This window comes from Eptatretus burgeri, chromosome 1 (assembly GCF_056783735.1).
Source record: "Eptatretus burgeri isolate ZD-2024b chromosome 1, Ebu_testis_v1, whole genome shotgun sequence".
Taxonomy (NCBI): domain Eukaryota; kingdom Metazoa; phylum Chordata; class Myxini; order Myxiniformes; family Myxinidae; genus Eptatretus; species Eptatretus burgeri.
In genome coordinates, this window is record NC_140961.1 from 145,015,556 (window position 1) to 145,033,055 (window position 17,500).

Sequence of the window (17,500 nt, forward strand, 5' to 3'; positions counted from 1 at the left end):
CCTCTAAACAACGGGTTTGGGGCTAACTACACATGTACTTACAGAGATATCTCACCGACAGGACCTGAATGGTGGTTTGCGAATTTCCTCAACCGTAACAATATATATATATATATATATATATATATATATATATATATATATATATATATATATATATATATATATATATATATATATATATATATATATATATATATATATATATATATATATGAATGTATTATGTATTATAGATGTATTATATATGTATATATATATATGTACATATATATATATATATATATATATATATATATATATATATATATATATATAGATATATATATATATATATATATATATATATATATATATATATATATATATATATATATATATATATATATATATGTGTAGCAATGTATATAGGTATATATATATATATATATATATATATATATATATATATATATATATATATATATATATATATATATATGTATAGCAATGTATATAGGAATGTGTATATATATATATATATATATATATATATATATATATATATATATATATATATATATATATATATATATATATATATATATATATATATATATATATATGTATAGCAATGTATATAGGAATGTGTATATATATATATATATATATATATATATATATATATATATATATATATATATATATATATATATACACACACACACAATGGTTGAGGAAGTGTTCAACCTCAGGTTTGTTTATAACTAAAATGGCCGCCAGTCGGCCATCTTGGGATCTGATCTCAAAAATATATAATGTGCGGATGTAAGCAATCATGCATTATCTGTGCCAAGTTTGAACAACGTTGGTAAATGCATATCCGAGAAATGGTAGAGGACGTATTCAACATCGGGTTTTTTTTACAACTAAAATTGCTGCCAGTCTACCAATTAGCCATCTTTGATCAGATCGCAAAATAAAATTAGGAGCAATTGTACTCCACTGTGTGCTGTTCTTTTGCCATGGTGAACAAAATTGGACAACGCACTTCAGATGAATGGTTGGGGACACGTTTAAGTAACAAAATGGCCACCAGTCGGCCATCTTGTGTCTGATGTCCAAAAATATGTAAGCCATTATTCGTTATCTATGCGCCACGTTTGAACAAGACCAGTTAATGAATGCCCAAGAGATGGTTGAAGACATGTTCGACACTGGGTTTGTTGTTTTTTTACAACTAAAATGGCTGCCAGTTGGTCATCTTGGATCTGATATCGAAAGAAAAATGACGTGCATATGTATACCATCATGTGTTGTCTTCTTGCCAAGTACAAATAAAATCAGTCCATACATGTCTGAGATATGGTTGTGGAAACATGGACACATGCACGCAGGCACAGACACGAAAATCGAGACCAAATTCATATGCCCCAATTTAGGACTAAGTCCAACGTGGTCTAATAATGCATGAGATAAATAGCCTATCATGTGCGAATCAAAAGAGTGTGTGTATGTGTGGCTTGGCTTTGGCCCTAATTGCTGCATTCACTCCATCTTCCTTATGCTCCAGCTCCTCAGCTCCAACCCGCCAACGTGAGCCCCACCACTTGAGCCCTGATCATTCTCCTGTGAAGCAAGCACAAGATATTACAGAATGAGCACCAGAACCTATGCCAACACAGGACCAAAGCCAAGAGCCAGTGGCCCATCTGCACTTTTTATCACCGTTCAGCAAGAGCGGGGCCGAAAGGTGGATCAAAATGGTCTCTTAGGGTAATCTCGGCCGCCGATTGATGCATCACTGCTTTATCCCCACCCACACCAGACCTCCACAACAATTCATGTTCAGTTGGTCGCTCAACCACAGCCCGTTATGGAACCTCAGTGTGATTTAAATGGGTGGGGGCTCAGGATGCGTTACAGGCATGGGGACAAACGCTGTGAGCTGTGAGCTGTGAGCTCAGAATTGCTCGATGGAGTGAACTTAGCGATTATTTAGCAACAGCACGCCAATGCACACTTTGCGCCCGTTGTCCTGAAGTTTGGATAAAGTTCAGAGAATGGAGGTGTTGCCACTGTGTCCTGCATTACCTCTCTCATGCTTCCAAGCCATGGCAGCGTCTGGGGGGGGGGGGAGGGGGGTTTAGATGAGATGATTATGATGGTGGAGGAAGGTGGGTAGTTTGTGTGTGGTGGATGTGATGTCATAGTTTGGGGGTTGTGAGGTTTTTCGGGTCTTGGGGCAATGTATGGCATGTAAAATATCTTAATGCAATGTAAATTAATGTGAGAAATAAAATTACAAAGTGTAAATAAAAATGTGCACTGATTAGTAATGAGGGTTGTGAACTTATCATGTCGTCTGAAGTAAGATTATGGGGAGGTTGAGTCAGAGGGCAGTTTTGTCTTGGCGTGCAATTTGCAAATTAACCAGCACCCGTGTTGCACAGTGTGCGCCACAAAGCTCATAGGTGACTTACAATTACCCCCTAAGAAAGGGGGAAAAAAACCTATCTAACCCTTTACCAACCAATGCATTGAATCACATTCAACCCACTGCATAAGGGCAAGGGATTACTGTGAACTAATACTATGGAAATAACTAAACTGAGCAACCTGTATGTTGTGTGCAATTGCCTCCGAGGCCGGTTCATAGAACCACAACAATATGTATGGTCAGTTTAACTGTCAGGTCAGGTTCGATCTGTGACCTGCTATAGGTACCAAGTAAACCTGTACTAACCTGTTCCATGGTCGGGTTGTCGGCGACTAAACCGTCTCCCCCACCAGGTTTTCTGGTGAGGAGGGTGTTTGGATATGGACACCCAGCAGGATTAAAAAACAAAACCTGTCAAAGGGCGGAGGAGCTCCTTATGAGCCAACGGCCATCCATATCTAGTGCCCAACTGTGTCTGCGGACGTCCTCCTGCAGTTGGGTCACTTCTTATTAGGAGGTTGGTGGCAGGATTTGCACTCCGGCCACCGTAAAACCCTTCATTCCGCAAAACGCAAAAATGCAAAAAAATCTGAAAACCCACTCCGTGGGTGTACCTCCTGTACAGCTTCCCTTCGCAGGGCAGCTCACCGGATGACGGGATTGGGGCAAAGCCTTCGGGACCCCCAATCTTTGATAGGAGGGAAACCACGGGGTAACATCCCTGGGTAAGATTGCGGGAGAGTGTGTCGGAGTGGTGCTGAGGTGTCGTCCACCAGACGGCGGTCTCCTTGGGTTAACCTGAGGCGGTCCCTTCGGGTGGGTGCCTGGAATGTCCTATCCCTAAGAGAGGATGATCACCTGTCTCTGTTATCATCTGAGCTCAAGTGTTTGGACATCGGGATTGCAGCTCTCTCTGAGGTTCGGAGACCGGATTGCGGCGAGATAATGGTGGGTGGTTACACCTACTATTGGTCTGGTCGCTCTGATAGTTACCATACCCAAGGAGTTGCTGTCGCTGTGTCCAATAAGCTGACCCCAATGATAATTGAGGTAACACCGGTCAACGAGCGTATTATGAGATTAAGGATTCGTCACTCCTTAGGTGTCATTTCCCTGGTCTCTGTTTATGCTCCGACTGAGGCGAGTGATCTCACCATGAAGGATACATTCTACGCCACGCTCGAGTCTGTGGTTGATCAGTGCCCCAGACGAGATACACTTCTAGTCTTGGGGGATTTCAATGCATCGACTGGAACTGATAGGGATGGTTATGAGGTGTGTGTTGGTCCCCATGGGTCAGGAACTATGAACCAGAATGGCACTAAGTTCCTTGACTATGCAAGAAGTCATGGACTTAGGGTGGCTGGTTCATGGTTTCAGCGCCCACAAGCTCATCGCTGGACTTGGTATTCCAACGCTGGTGGTGTGGCAAAGGAGATTGACCATGTCCTCATTGACGGTCGTTGGAGGATGATCCAGAACTGCAGGGTCTACCGGAGTGCTCAGTTCCTCAATACTGACCAGAGGCTTGTTGTAGCAACTCTAAAGCTGCACCTTAAATCCTGGAGAATGGTACCATCCCAGCCGAGGCTGGATGTTGCCAAGCTCAGGGATGAGAGAGTAGCTGAGGAGTTTGCGAACAGGCTGAGTGGACACTTGGGGGATCTGGGTGCTTTGGGGGGTCCTGAAGAGTTGTGGAGCGCCTTCAAGACCACCGTCCTTGATGTTGCCGGTGGATGCCTTGGAGCTCACCACAGGGCAAAGAAGAATTTTGTCTCTCAAGGGACACTGGATACCATTGACTAGAGTCGCAGGGCCAGGCTGAATGGCAGAGCTGAGCTGTTCAGGGAGCTGAGGCGTAAAACTGTACGTGCACTGAGGGTGGACAAGGAGGCCTATGTGCGAGGAATGTGTTGGGGGGTAGAGCATCACCTGTGGACAGGTGATTCTCGTCCCGCTTACAGGGGAATTCGCGCATTACGTTCATCCAAGCCCATCCCTCGGAGCACTACAGTTCGAGCAGAGAGTGGCAGGCTCTTGACAGAGGAGTCTGAAGTGAAGGCCCGCTGGGCCGGTTACTTTGAGCGGTTGTACCAGGCTGATCCCCCAACTGTCGAGTTGGACGTCAAGGGTGTTACAATCCCTGTTGCTGACCCTCAAATCAACTGTGGTCCACCTACGCTTGTGGAAACACGGGCTGCGGTGAACCAGTTGAAACGGGGCAAAGCTCCAGGGATCTGTGGCATCCATGCCGAACTTCTCAAGGCTGGTGGAAATGCTGCACTCGTGTCGTTGCATGCAGTTTTGTGCTCTGCCTGGAACACAGGCATCATCCCAACTGACTGGAAGAGGGGCCTTGTTGTCCCTCTCTGGAAAGGGAAGGGTGATCGCCAAGACTGCAACAACTACCGAGGGGGTGACGCTGCTCTCAGTGCCGGGCAAGGTCTTTGCTCGGATAATTCTCGATAGGGTTCGCCACCATCTGCTTGAGCACCAGCATCCAGAGCAGTCAGGCTTTACACCAAAGAGGTCAACGATTGACCGTATCCTTGCACTTCATGTCCTCACCGAACGCAGACGAGAGTTTCGGCAGGGGCTGCTTGCAGCCTATGTTGATCTCTGTAAAGCGTTCGATTCAGTGAATCGGGATGTCCTCTGGAGGATTCTTGGTCTTCGTGGGGTGCCACCAAAACTGATCGATCTGATGTCTGCACTCTACTCTGGTACTGAGAGTGCTGTGAAGTGTGGTGGTACCATCTCTGACTTATTTCCAGTTGTTACTGGAGTTCGTCAGGGATGTGTACTTGCCCCCACACTTTTCAGCACTTGTATGGACTGGATTCTAGGGAGGATGTCGGAGAGATCAAGTTGCGGTGCGTCATTTGGGAATGTCAAGATCTCGGACCTTGACTTTGCAGATGATGCAGTCATCTTTGCGGAGACTTTAGACATCCTCTTGGGGGCCCTCGAGGTGCTGAATGAGGAGTCGGAGCCATTGGGATTACGGGTTTCTTGGGTCAAAACTAAGATCCAGGCTTTCGGTGACATCTTGGATGCTGCTGTCCTGTCTGTGTCTGTTTGTGGTGAGGATGTTGAGGTCGTGGAGAGATTCACTTAGCTTGGCAGTGATATTCATGTCTCTGCTGGCTGCGAGTCAGAGGTCAATAGATGTCTGGGTCGAGCCTGGGGAGTCATGGATTCACTGGATCATGGGGTGTGGCGCTGCCGGTACCTGTGCGGGAGGACGAAAGTCCGAGTCTTCAGGTCCTTGGTACTTCCAGTCTTGCTCTATGGGTGCGAGACTTGGACTCTGACCAAGGATCTGAGACGGAGACTTAATTCCTTTGGTACCAGGTCTCTTCGGAGAATCCTTGGCTATCGCTGGTCGGATTTTGTGTCCAACGAGCGGTTGCTGAGAGAGACTCGGATGAGATTTGTTACCTGCATAGTCCGTGAGCGTCAGTTGCGGCTGTATGGACATGTGGCTCGTTTTCCTGACTCTGATCCTGCTCACCAGATTCTCTCAGCGAGGGAGTCTCATGAGTGGAGGAGGCCAGTGGGTCGACCACGTGCCTCATGGTTGCAACAGGTTGACCATCATCTCAAGGAGATGGGGATGGGCCTGGCATCTGCCTGGGGGATGGCCAGACGGAGGCCCCTGGAGTACCGGTGGAAAGTGGACGCAGCGACGTTCTGTTCTGGCACATGCTCCCATACCTGACCTGACCTGAATATGTATGATTTAGGATATAATTGGTCATTTGTGATAAACGTGCAAGACCGACATTAATTCAATCAGTCTCGTAAGGAACAATATCATCAGCTTGGTGGGGATAAGGAAATTTGTGGATGCATCATTAGCAAACAACAAATGCATGATTTTAAGAAGAGAAAATTATATGATAGTTTCATGAGACAGTAATTTCTATGAAGAAGAAGGAAAGAAATTCGATACTTTTCAAAAAAGGAGAAAACAAACCGATTCAACATAGGAAGATGGGGAGAAGGGGTATTTCATGCCCTCATATTAATCTTTCATACATTTCTGAAACATAAATATATATTTTTAACAAATAAATGACACCAAGAAAGATTAGACCTCCAGAAAAATGAAAATTTTGTGTTCAAGGATGCTTACAAGAAAAGGGACGAGTATTATATTCCCAATGAACTGCAACATAGACAAGAAAATTTTAAATTAAAAACTTACCATATACTAATATTCGTACACCTGCAAATGCGGATTTGATTTAAATATTAAATAAAAACGAGTTTCTAAAAGTGATGAAATATCGAATGCTTTTAGAAATTCAGAACACATCTTAGTGGTTTCCTGGTGTGAAAAAAATAATTAGGGATACAAGAATATCTCAAAATCAAGATAAATATATGTTTGATATTCTGTGGGGTGAAACTGGTGGTACAAGGAGTGTAATGACTGTTGAGGAGGAAGAACTTAAAGATGAAGATGAGGAAGAGAAAAATAGGATCACTGGACCTGCAGCTTATCTGGTCCCTGGCCTAATGTTGTAACTCAAATTTGGTAGCACTCTGACTGGTGGGTCTGGAGAAGAAGAATTTCCCAAATATTGACTAAGTCGGCAATTTTGACACACTTCCGGTCATATGAATAGCATGACCTTCACAATTTAACATCGCTACCCTGGCCTAATGTTACAACCCCAAAATGATTGCATTGTGACTGGTGCGTCAAGAGAAGAAATTTTTGGAAGGAATTTGCGTGACTGCCATTTTGACACACTTCCGGTCAGGTGATCAGCATGGCCTCGGCAATTTAACATCAGGACCGCGTCCTAATCTTGTAACCCAAATTTGGTCGCATTCTTCTGACTGGTGGGTCTGGAGAGGAATATTTTTGTAGGAATTTACTCGATTTTCTCCAAAATTTATTAAGTCGGCCATTTTGACACATTTCTGGTCGTTTGCTCGACATGGTCGGGTTGTCAGTGACTGAACCGTCTGCCCAACCATATTTCCTGGTGAGGAGGGAGTATGGATATGGACACCCAGCAGGATTTAAAACAAAACTTATCAAAGGGTGGAGGAGCTACTTGTGAGTTAAAACAGCCATCCATATCTAGTACCCAACCATGTCTGCGGTCATTGACCTGCAGTTGGGTTACTTTTTTAGGAGGTTAGTGGCAGGATTTGCACTCTGGCCACCATAAAACACCTCATTGTGCAAAACCCACAAATGCAAAGAAAACTGAAAACTCACTCTGTGGAAGTACCTCCTGTGCTGATGCTGTTCGCAGGGCAGCTCAATGGATGATGGGATTGAGGCAAAGCCTTTGGGTCCCCCATTCCTTGATGATAGGAGGAAAAGCATGGGGTAAAAGCACACTGAAGAAAAGCACTCAGCCAGGTCAGTCAAGTTTCTTGACTGCCACTGGTAACATGCAACCCAGTGCTACCTGCCGCATGGTCGGGTAGTTGGTAACTAAACCGACTACCCTCACTGGCTCGCCAGTTGGGAGGGTGACTGTGGCCCTGCAGGACTAAAAACAATACCTGCTAAAGGGTGGATGAGCTCCTTTGGGGAGCCAGCGGCTATCTAGTACGGAGATGGTGTCTGAAAAAACACCCATCCGTTTAGATCGGTTTTTAGGGAGTGGGTTGGCGACAGCAACTGCTCAGTGTCGTACGACCGTTCTGACTTGGGAGAATTAAAGTGGTGCCTGGAACCATATTACACTCTCCATGCCAGGATTGCTGGTCTTACTTTCTGTCTCACTCAAACTATAACTACTGGGCGAGCTTTCATCTCTCTTTCTTGCAAACACACTTCCTACACTTTTCAAACAAACATCATACACTTTTCATCACATACTTCTCCTCCTCACTCATTTTCACTCCTCACTTTGCATTCTCTCTCTCTCTTTTATTTCTCTTTCCTCTCATTTGCCTCAGACAGCCTCCAATATAATATGATAAAGTCCGAAAAGTTAACGGCTCCTAGTTCGAAGAACTGCATTATGGGGTTCGTAGAATCTCTGGTGACCTGCCTGTCTCTGCTGCCAACAAGAGGGGGTGGTGGGGGGGGGGGCGCAAGCATTAGTAGTATCGGTCCCTTCCAAGACCCTTGCCTTTTGAACCGTGACACTTTTTCAATTTATTTCACCAACATTCGTGGTTTTTCTTCTTATCTTTCCTCTGTTGAACATCATCTCCCAGGCTCCTCTCCTAATATCATGCTTCTCTCAGAAACCCAATTATCACATGACATTCTTGTGAATTCCTTTAACATTTCGAACAACAACCTTCATTCATGATTCCGCTTCAAGGGAGGAGTCTGTGTCTACTCCAACATCAACACACTTGCTGTACACCTTTTGGACCTCGGATCTCCAAACTTTTATGTCATCTGGCTTAGGCCTAAGTCACATTTGCCACGGCGGCCGTGGGGTCTCCAAAATCTACGGCCACTAGCAATTATACGGCGGCCGCAGTATTTCCATGGTCACACAATGTATCAGTCACATATGTTTTTATTTTTCGGGGAGCCGCACGGCGTATTTATAAATTGTGGAGACCGAAAACGTGGGGTTGCTTACGGTCTTTGATTTGATGTCACATGGTGACCTTAAGGGGGCTCTGCGGTGGCCATAGAATTTTCAAGGCAGACGAAAGGTAGCCTCAAGGTGCCCGCAAGGCGAACATGCGGCCAGACGGACGGTAACGAGTGGGTTCATTTTTTATTATTATTTTTTTTACCAGTTTTTTTTTTCGGCTTGTCGAATTGCTCCGGTGAAAGTAGAAATGAAAAAGTTATAACTCCGCGTTATAATTCCACGGCGACTCCTACGGCCTGTAAAAGATAGCCAAACAGCGTAGGGCCACCCTGAGGCCACCGCAGAAACTCTGCGGCCGCCGCACGTTTCTGTCAATTCAGAGGGCGTACGGCCGCCGTATCCTCGCGGTAGAGCAAATGTGACTTCGTCCTTAAGATTTGTCTCCCGACCATCACTATCTTTCTCTGTGTCACTGACTGCTTTCCCAATTCTACAAATTTTACAGCTTTCTTTAACGATCATATCTCTTGCCATGAGGCAAGAGTTAAGATAGTTCTAATGTCTATACTCTCAACTACACCCTCAACATTAGAACATCCTCAAGCAGAATTTCTCTATTTCAGAGACTTCATTGTAACCACAGGGAGTGGCTGAAATCTTTCCACACAGATGTTGGGGGAGTTGCAGCTCTTGCATTTTCCATTCTTAATGATTTGGAACAAAATATCACCAACCCTCCCCATATCCCAGATCCTCATGACCACTCTTCTAATACTTTGGATTTATTCTTCACCTCCAATCTGTTGCATTACAACTACATCATTTGACCTCCATTTGATTCTTCTAACCACAATCTTGTGAACATCACTTTACTTACCACCACTTCTTGTCCTTTTACTGCTCTGATGAAAAGGCGGTCTTGGCATTTCAATCATGCTGACTGGACTGATTTACGAAACTTCTTTTTTGACTTTCTCTGGTATGAGTACTGCCTTTCCTTGGGCAATGCCTCGATCTCTGCTGAATGTATAGCTGAGGTTAATGTTGCAGGAATGGAGGCTTATATCCCCTTGTCTTTCAAATCTATCTCTCTTGCCAATTCTTGGTTCAATATTTCCTGCTCTGGGGCCATTCATGCAAGGGATGCCACATATCGCACATGGAAAAACTATTCTTCCTCCGACTCGCATTCAGCTTTCACATTTTCCAACATGTTATTCATGCCAGAAATCATTGGAAATATGTTACTCGTGAGGCGAAGCATTCCTTAATTGAAAAGAAATTCGACAACCTCTCATCTTCTTCCACCAATAGATCTTTCTGGTCCTTAGCTATAAGTATCTCCAACAACTTCTGTCACTCTAAAGGCCCAGTCACACCTTGACGTTTTAGCCAGCTTATGCCAATTTTTGGAAAATTTGTCTAAAACGCTGGTACACGTCGAATATGTTATGGGTAAGTTTTGATAACATTGAGAGCACGCTGAAAAACACTGCCATACGTCGTTGTACGCTGGCTTTAAACGTTGTACTTTTTGGTTGTCCTCAAATTTTCCATGCTTGAAATTTTAAGACTTATGCCAGCGTATGACTCACACGTTCCGCATAACACTGGCCATAAGTTGTCGGCATGTCACGCGATCGTTGACACATATCGACACACGTTACTTGTGAGTTACTCATAAGTCGAAACACGTCGAGGTAATGTTTAGCGTATCCCGAAACTTATTTCTAACCAATGAGTTATGTGTTGTACTCACGTTTCGCAATCGGTGACACACGTCGACACACGTTACTTGTAAGGTACTCATAAGTCGAAACACATCAAGGTAGTGGTTAGCGTCAGTGTTCCAGATTCCCTGGTTTATTTATTTATTTATTTTTTTTCTTCCTTCCTTCGGTATGATCGTGATTTTGACACTTCGATTTCTAGTGCGGTTATAATATAATATAATTAATAGGCTTCCGCTCAACGAGTCTGGAACACTGACGCTAACCATTACCTTGACGTGTTTCGACTTATGAGCACCTTACAAGTAACGTGTGTCGATGTGTGTCAACGATCGCATATCGTGCGTACAACTTATTCCCATCGCATGTGGAGCGTGTGTCATACGGCAAGTACGCCGTAAAATTTTCAACATGTTTAAAATTACAAGACGTACTCCACTTACTACGATGTATGATAGCGTACTTTAGCGTTCTATTCACACATACCAAACTTACCCATACCGTATTCGACGTGCGTCAACGTTTTAGACGCATTTTTCAGAGGTCGGCATACGCTGGCAAGATCGCCAAGGTGTGACTGCGATGTTGACACTTCCATTTCTGCAGCGGTTATGATTTGAATCGTTGTGCGGCAGCCTTTTCATAACCTACGCCACGTCATCGTCGGCGATACGTGCAGCGCGCTATGCCTAAGTTAGACTATCGTTGGGCATAGGTTGTGAAGGCCGACAACAGGTTCAGCATTCGTTGGTATAAGTTATCTATAACACAACGAAACGTTCTGTGTCCATTACTAATACGTTATGCATAAGACCTAGTCGTTATGAATACGTCTGAATCTTTAAAAAAAAACATCAAAAGTTCAACACAAGCCAGCGTTTTACATACATTTTAATACGTTGCCATTGCTGGCTAAAACGTTAAGGTGTGACTGGGCCAGACTTTATGATCTCTAAGACTTTCTGGAAAATCCTCTTTATCTCTTTGCTGATGACTCCAACCTCTGCCGTACCATCTGTCATCCCTCAGACCGGCACGCAGCAACTTATTCACTCTCTGCACATCTGGGTAAAATCACAAACTGGTCCAACACGTGGAACATGTCTTTCAATCTGGACAAATCTCACACTCTCACGATGTCTCTCTGAAAGGACCATTTGCAAAACTCCCCCATCCACTTTCTCAACAATCCTCTGGAAGAAGTCCTCTCTTTCAAGCTTCTGGGTCTCACTATCAGCCATGATCTCTTCTGGAAAGCCGCATTTCCTACCTGGCCTCCAAAGCCAGTTGCCGACTGGGAATCCTCCATCGTGCAAAGTCCTTCTTTGGCCCACCTGATCTCCTGACCACATACAAAGCTTTTGTCTCCAGCCTGATGGAGTACTGCTCTCCCCTCTGGGCTGGTGCTCTTGCCTCTCACCTTTCTCGGCTTCACGCTATGGAAACCAAGAAGGCATTTCGGATCATTGGTATCGGATGAGGCTGAGTCTTTGGGCCTCTCACTCTCTCACCGCAGGCAGGTCGGTGGTCTTTCTGTCTTCTCCTGTCTCCTATCTGGTCTCGCCCCCCCCCTGCTCTGTCTGAGATTTGTCCCCACCATATTTCTGAAGGGGTAGCAAAGTCTGCCAATAACCCCTTTCTGCTAAAACTTTCAAAATCACGAATAACTACTTACCTTCACTCTTCCATTCCTCTTTTTTCCCCACCTTTGGAATAAACCCCCTCACTCTGTTCAATCCCATTCTTCCCTCCAGGCCTTAAAAACGGCTGTTCACCACCACCTCTTATCCTCCCCCATGCAAATCCTTGATCTTTTTGACCCCCGTTAATCCACCCCAAACCCACCTCCTTCAAATTCCCTGCTTTCCTTCCTGAAAGTCCCTGCAATGTCCATCTTGTATACCCCATGTTCCCCACCCTAATGACTCTGTTCCCCACTGGTTTGTCCTTCCCACTCCCGCCCCTCTTGTCTCATGCCCCCCCCCTTGATGTGCGTTGTGTGTTAGCTCTCATACGAGCCTCGCCAAGGTATCCAACACCCCACCCCCCCCCAAAAAAAAAAGTACCGCCCCATTGCTCTTACTTTTACGATTTCCAAAGTCTTTGAATGTCTTCGCAATTCCCATTTTCTCAAGCATCTTGAATCTCACAGTCTTCTATCTGACCAACAGTATGGCTTTCACAAGGCAAGATCTGCAGGTGATATCCTTTCTTACATTACGAATGTCTGCGCCTCTTCTTTGAGAGACTTTCAGGAATCCTTTGTTGTAGGCCATAAAATCTCAAAAGCCTTTGACAGGGTTTGGCATCAGAGTGATATCCAAGCTTCCCACTTTCGGCTTTCCTCCTTCACTCTGCTCTCTCATATCGAGCTTTCTCTCTGACCGCTCCATCTCCATAATTGTTGATGGTTCAACATCTCCCCCCTTCCTTATATTATGAACAGAAGTGTACCTCAGGGTTCCGTTCTGTCTCCAACACTCCTCCTTTTTATCAACGACCTTCTTTCTTCCACAAATAACCAAATGCACTCATCCGCTGATGACTCAACATTACATTACTCCATGACTTTCCCATCTGCCCTGTCTTCTCTCACTCGATCTACAATTCGTTTCATCACAGCCATCTCCTTAAATTCGGATTTGGACAAGATCTCCCAGTGGGACAAATGTAATCAAGTTAAGTTTAATGCTTCAAAAACTCAATTTCTTCTCATCTCTCTGTCTCAAACTCCTCTCAATTCTCCAATCTCCACAATTACACCATATGATACAATAAACCGACGAGCTCTAACTCTCACATCAAATTTATCCTGGAATCCACACATTATGCAAATTGCTAAGAATGCCTTGAAGAAATTAGGAGTCCTGTTCAGATGTTAAAATGATTCTCCTCTGAACAGTCACTCCAACGATATAAAAGATTGATACATCCTTGTATAGAATACTGCTCTCACATCTGGGGAGGTTCCAGTTTCACATACTTACTGGACAGAATCATCTTCTTCTACATGGCAGCTTAGCTGCCGGGGTAGCATCCGAACCACTAATCCAACACCAGGCTCACTGGACAGAATGGAATACAAAGTTATTCGACTTGTCAACTCGACTAAATTGACCTCAATACCCAACCCGCTCAAATTACGCCATGCTCTCTTTCTCTTTTCTACAGATATTACAACATTTTCTGCTCACAAGAACTTGCTGCTTTTGTTCTTCCACCATTAGTGACACCAAGGAATACTTGGCAATCCATGACATCACATGATTATTGTGTGGACATTGACAACTCAAGGGTGGATCATTACGATGTTTGTTTCTTCCCCTCCACTGCCAAACTCTGGAACTCTTTACCTTCTCACGTCTTTCCAAACACTTATGACCTTCCCCTTTTCAAAAAGCAGATTTTTTACTTCCTCAAAAACTCTTCAACTCTTCTATTCTCTTTTTACTCACCTTTATATCAATGCAATTCTTTTATTTATGGCTTTGCCTCGATGGGGACTATTTAGTCCTTAACTGAAGCCTTCAACATTAAACAAAAAATCAACTTCCTGGGTTAGATTGCAGTGGTGTGTTGCGGAGTGGTGCTGAGGTGTCGTCTACCAGACAGCATTCCCCCTTTGGTTAACCTGAGGCGGTCCCTTTGGGTGGTGCCTGGAATGTCCTATCCCAAAGAGAGGATGATCACCTGTCTCTGTTTTCATCTGAGCTCAAGTAATTGAGCATCAGTATTGCAGCACTCTCTGAGGTTCGGAGACCGGATAGTGTCGAGGTCGGGTGGGTACACCGACTACTGGTATGGTTGCTTTGATGGTTACCATGCCCAAGGAGTTGTTGTAGCTGTGTCCAATAATCTGACTCCAATGATAATTGAGGTAACACCGGTCAACGAGCATATTATAAAACTTAGGATTTGTCACACTTTGGGTGTCATTTCCCTGGTCTCTGTATATCCTCCGACTGAGGCGAGTGATCTCACCGTGAAGGACGCATTCTATGCTGCGCTAGAGTTTGTGGATGATTAGAGCCCCAGGCGAGATACTCTTTTAGTCTTGGGGGATTTAATTGCATTGACTGGCACTGATAGGGATGGTAATGAGATGTGTTGGTCCCCATGGACCTGGAACTGTGAACCAGAATAGCACTAAGTTCCTCGACTTTGCAATAAGTTATGGATTTCGGGTGGCTGGTTCATGGTTTCCGCACACACAGGCTCATTGCCGGACTTGGGATTCCAATGCTGATGGTGCAGCAAAGGAGGTTGACCATGTGCTTGTTGATGGTTGCTGAGGATGATCCAAAACTACAGGGTCTACCAAAGTACGCAGTTACTCAACACTGACCAGAGGCTTGTTGTTGCAACTCTGAATCTGACGCATCCATGCTAAACTTCTCAAGGCTGGTGGAAATGCTGAACTCATGCCATTCCATGCAGTGATATTCATGTGTCCACTGGCAGTGAGCCAGAGGTTAATAGACACCTCGGTCGGTCCTGGTAGTCATGGATTCACTGGATTATGGGTTGTGACGCTATCGGTATCTATGCAGGAGGATGCAAGTCAGAGTCTTCAGGTCCTTGGTGCTTCCAGTCTTGCTCTACGGAATTGAGAATTGGACTTTGACGAGGGATCTGAGATGGAGACTTAAGTCCTTTGGTACCAAATCTTTCCGGAGAATCCTTGGCTATTGCTGGTTAGACTTTGTGTCCAATGAGCTGTTATGGAGAGAGATTCAAATGAGATTTGTTACCTACATAGTCCGTGAGCATCAGCTGTGCTACATAGACATGTGGCTCATTTCCTGACGCTGATCCTGCTCACCAGATTCTTTCAGTGAGGGAGTCTCATGAGTGATCAGCATGACTTCTGCAATTTATCATCCCTACTCTGGCCTAATTTTCAAGCAAAATGTTGTAGCATTCTGACTGGTGGGTCTGGAGAAGAATATTTTTGAAGAAATTTATGTCGGCCATTTTAACCTACTGAAATTCATTTTACCGGAACGAGCTTTGCAATCCCTGTTACCAGTCAGGAGAGGAATGTTGCTGCCAAATTTCAACCCGATCAGCCTCGCGGTTTGGCTGAACAAGTCGAAATAGGAGATATGGACAGTACATGATGACAATGCCTGAACTGGAATTTAAATTCCAGATAAGCTAAAAAAGTAAGAAAGGAGAGGGAGAATATAAGAGGGAGAAAAAGAGATGGAGGAAAGAGAGAGGAAAAATAAGTGTAAAAATATGGGAATTTATGAGATTAAAATGAGAACAGAAGAATAACATAAAATGAGATTAACCAAGCACACTGAGGAGCAAAAGAAGGAATTAGTAGGTTTGATGAGTGCGTTGATTTTAAAAATGAGGCTACCAATGCCCATATCATTTATGTCAGGGACAACACTTGAATGAGAAAGTGGAGATGAAAAATAGGATGAGATGGAAAAAAAAATAAGGAAGAAGAAAAATATTACGTAGTTGATGATGCTAGTGTTATCGATTTTGGTGAAATCTTTACAATATTTCCTCAATGAATGTAGGAGAGAGTGAAGGCATGATTTATAAGGATACTTCATATTTTATATATCAAGATTCAAATGTATATGCTGCATACTAAAAAGGTTTTTGCACTCTGTAGAAATTGAATGATGAAATTTCTTATAAATAAGTAGAATGGCTTAAAAGATGATTTAGTGTCTCAAGTGTAAAGACATAACTGATACAAAAATTATGTCGTATGTGAGAGGTGGGTGTGTGGGGGGGGGGGGGCAGGCAGGTTACATATGACTTAAGAGCAGATAGAAGTGTTTAGAGTAGTATGGTCCGTGTACGAGTAGTTAGCCCATCACAATGCGATTAAGTAGGTACATGTCATCGTAAGCATTGTCTTGGTGGAATGTGCACCATACAGGGGATGGTGCATGGTAATTATTAACTGGGGATGAAGGTAAAGGAAATTGTACGTATAGCCCCTGTAATGTCCCACTGGGTGGCATGGGGGCTCTGCCAGGAAATGGAGGGGGAGGCACCTCCTGAAGGGCATAGTGTTTTTTTGCCCTGGGAGAGGAGGAGCATAAATCACACATGTTCGGTATGAGGGAGTATTGTGAGTCAGAGGAGAGTGATGCAGAGGAGAACAAGGAGAGGCGAGAGCTCATCTGAAAAGATTTGTGGACTTTGAGGAGAACGGTGAAGGAGGAGATCATCCTGCCTGCCTGCTTTCACCCTGTTGCCTGTTTGTTATCTTCACCACCCCCTCATCACCTCATCACCTCCTCATTGCTGCTCTTCCCACCTGTCTGTGGCTGGGGGTTTCCTGGGTCAAAATGGGTTTCCTGGGTCAAACAGCTTACGCGTAACAGATTACGGGTCTCCTGGAACAAAACTAAGATCTAGGCTTTCAATGACATCTTGGATGCTGCTGTCCTGACTGTGCCTGTTTGTGGTGAGGATGTTGAGGTCATAGAGAGATCCACTTCCCTTGGCAGTGTTATTAATGTCTCTGCTGGCTGTGAGTCAGAGGTTAATAGATGTCTGGGTCAGCCTGGGGTGTCATGGATTCACTGGATAATGGGGTGTGGTGCTGCCGGTACCTGTGCCGGAGGAAGAAAGTCTGAGTCTTCAGGTCCTTGGTGCTTCCATTCTTGCTCTATGGGTGTGAGACTTGGACGCTGACCAAGGATCTGAGACGGAGACTTAATTCCTTTGGTACCATGTCTCTTTGGAGAATCTTTGGATTTCACTGGTCGGACTTTATGTCAAACGAGCGGTTACTGAGAGAGACTCAAATGAGATTTGCTACCTGCATAGTCCGTGAGCGT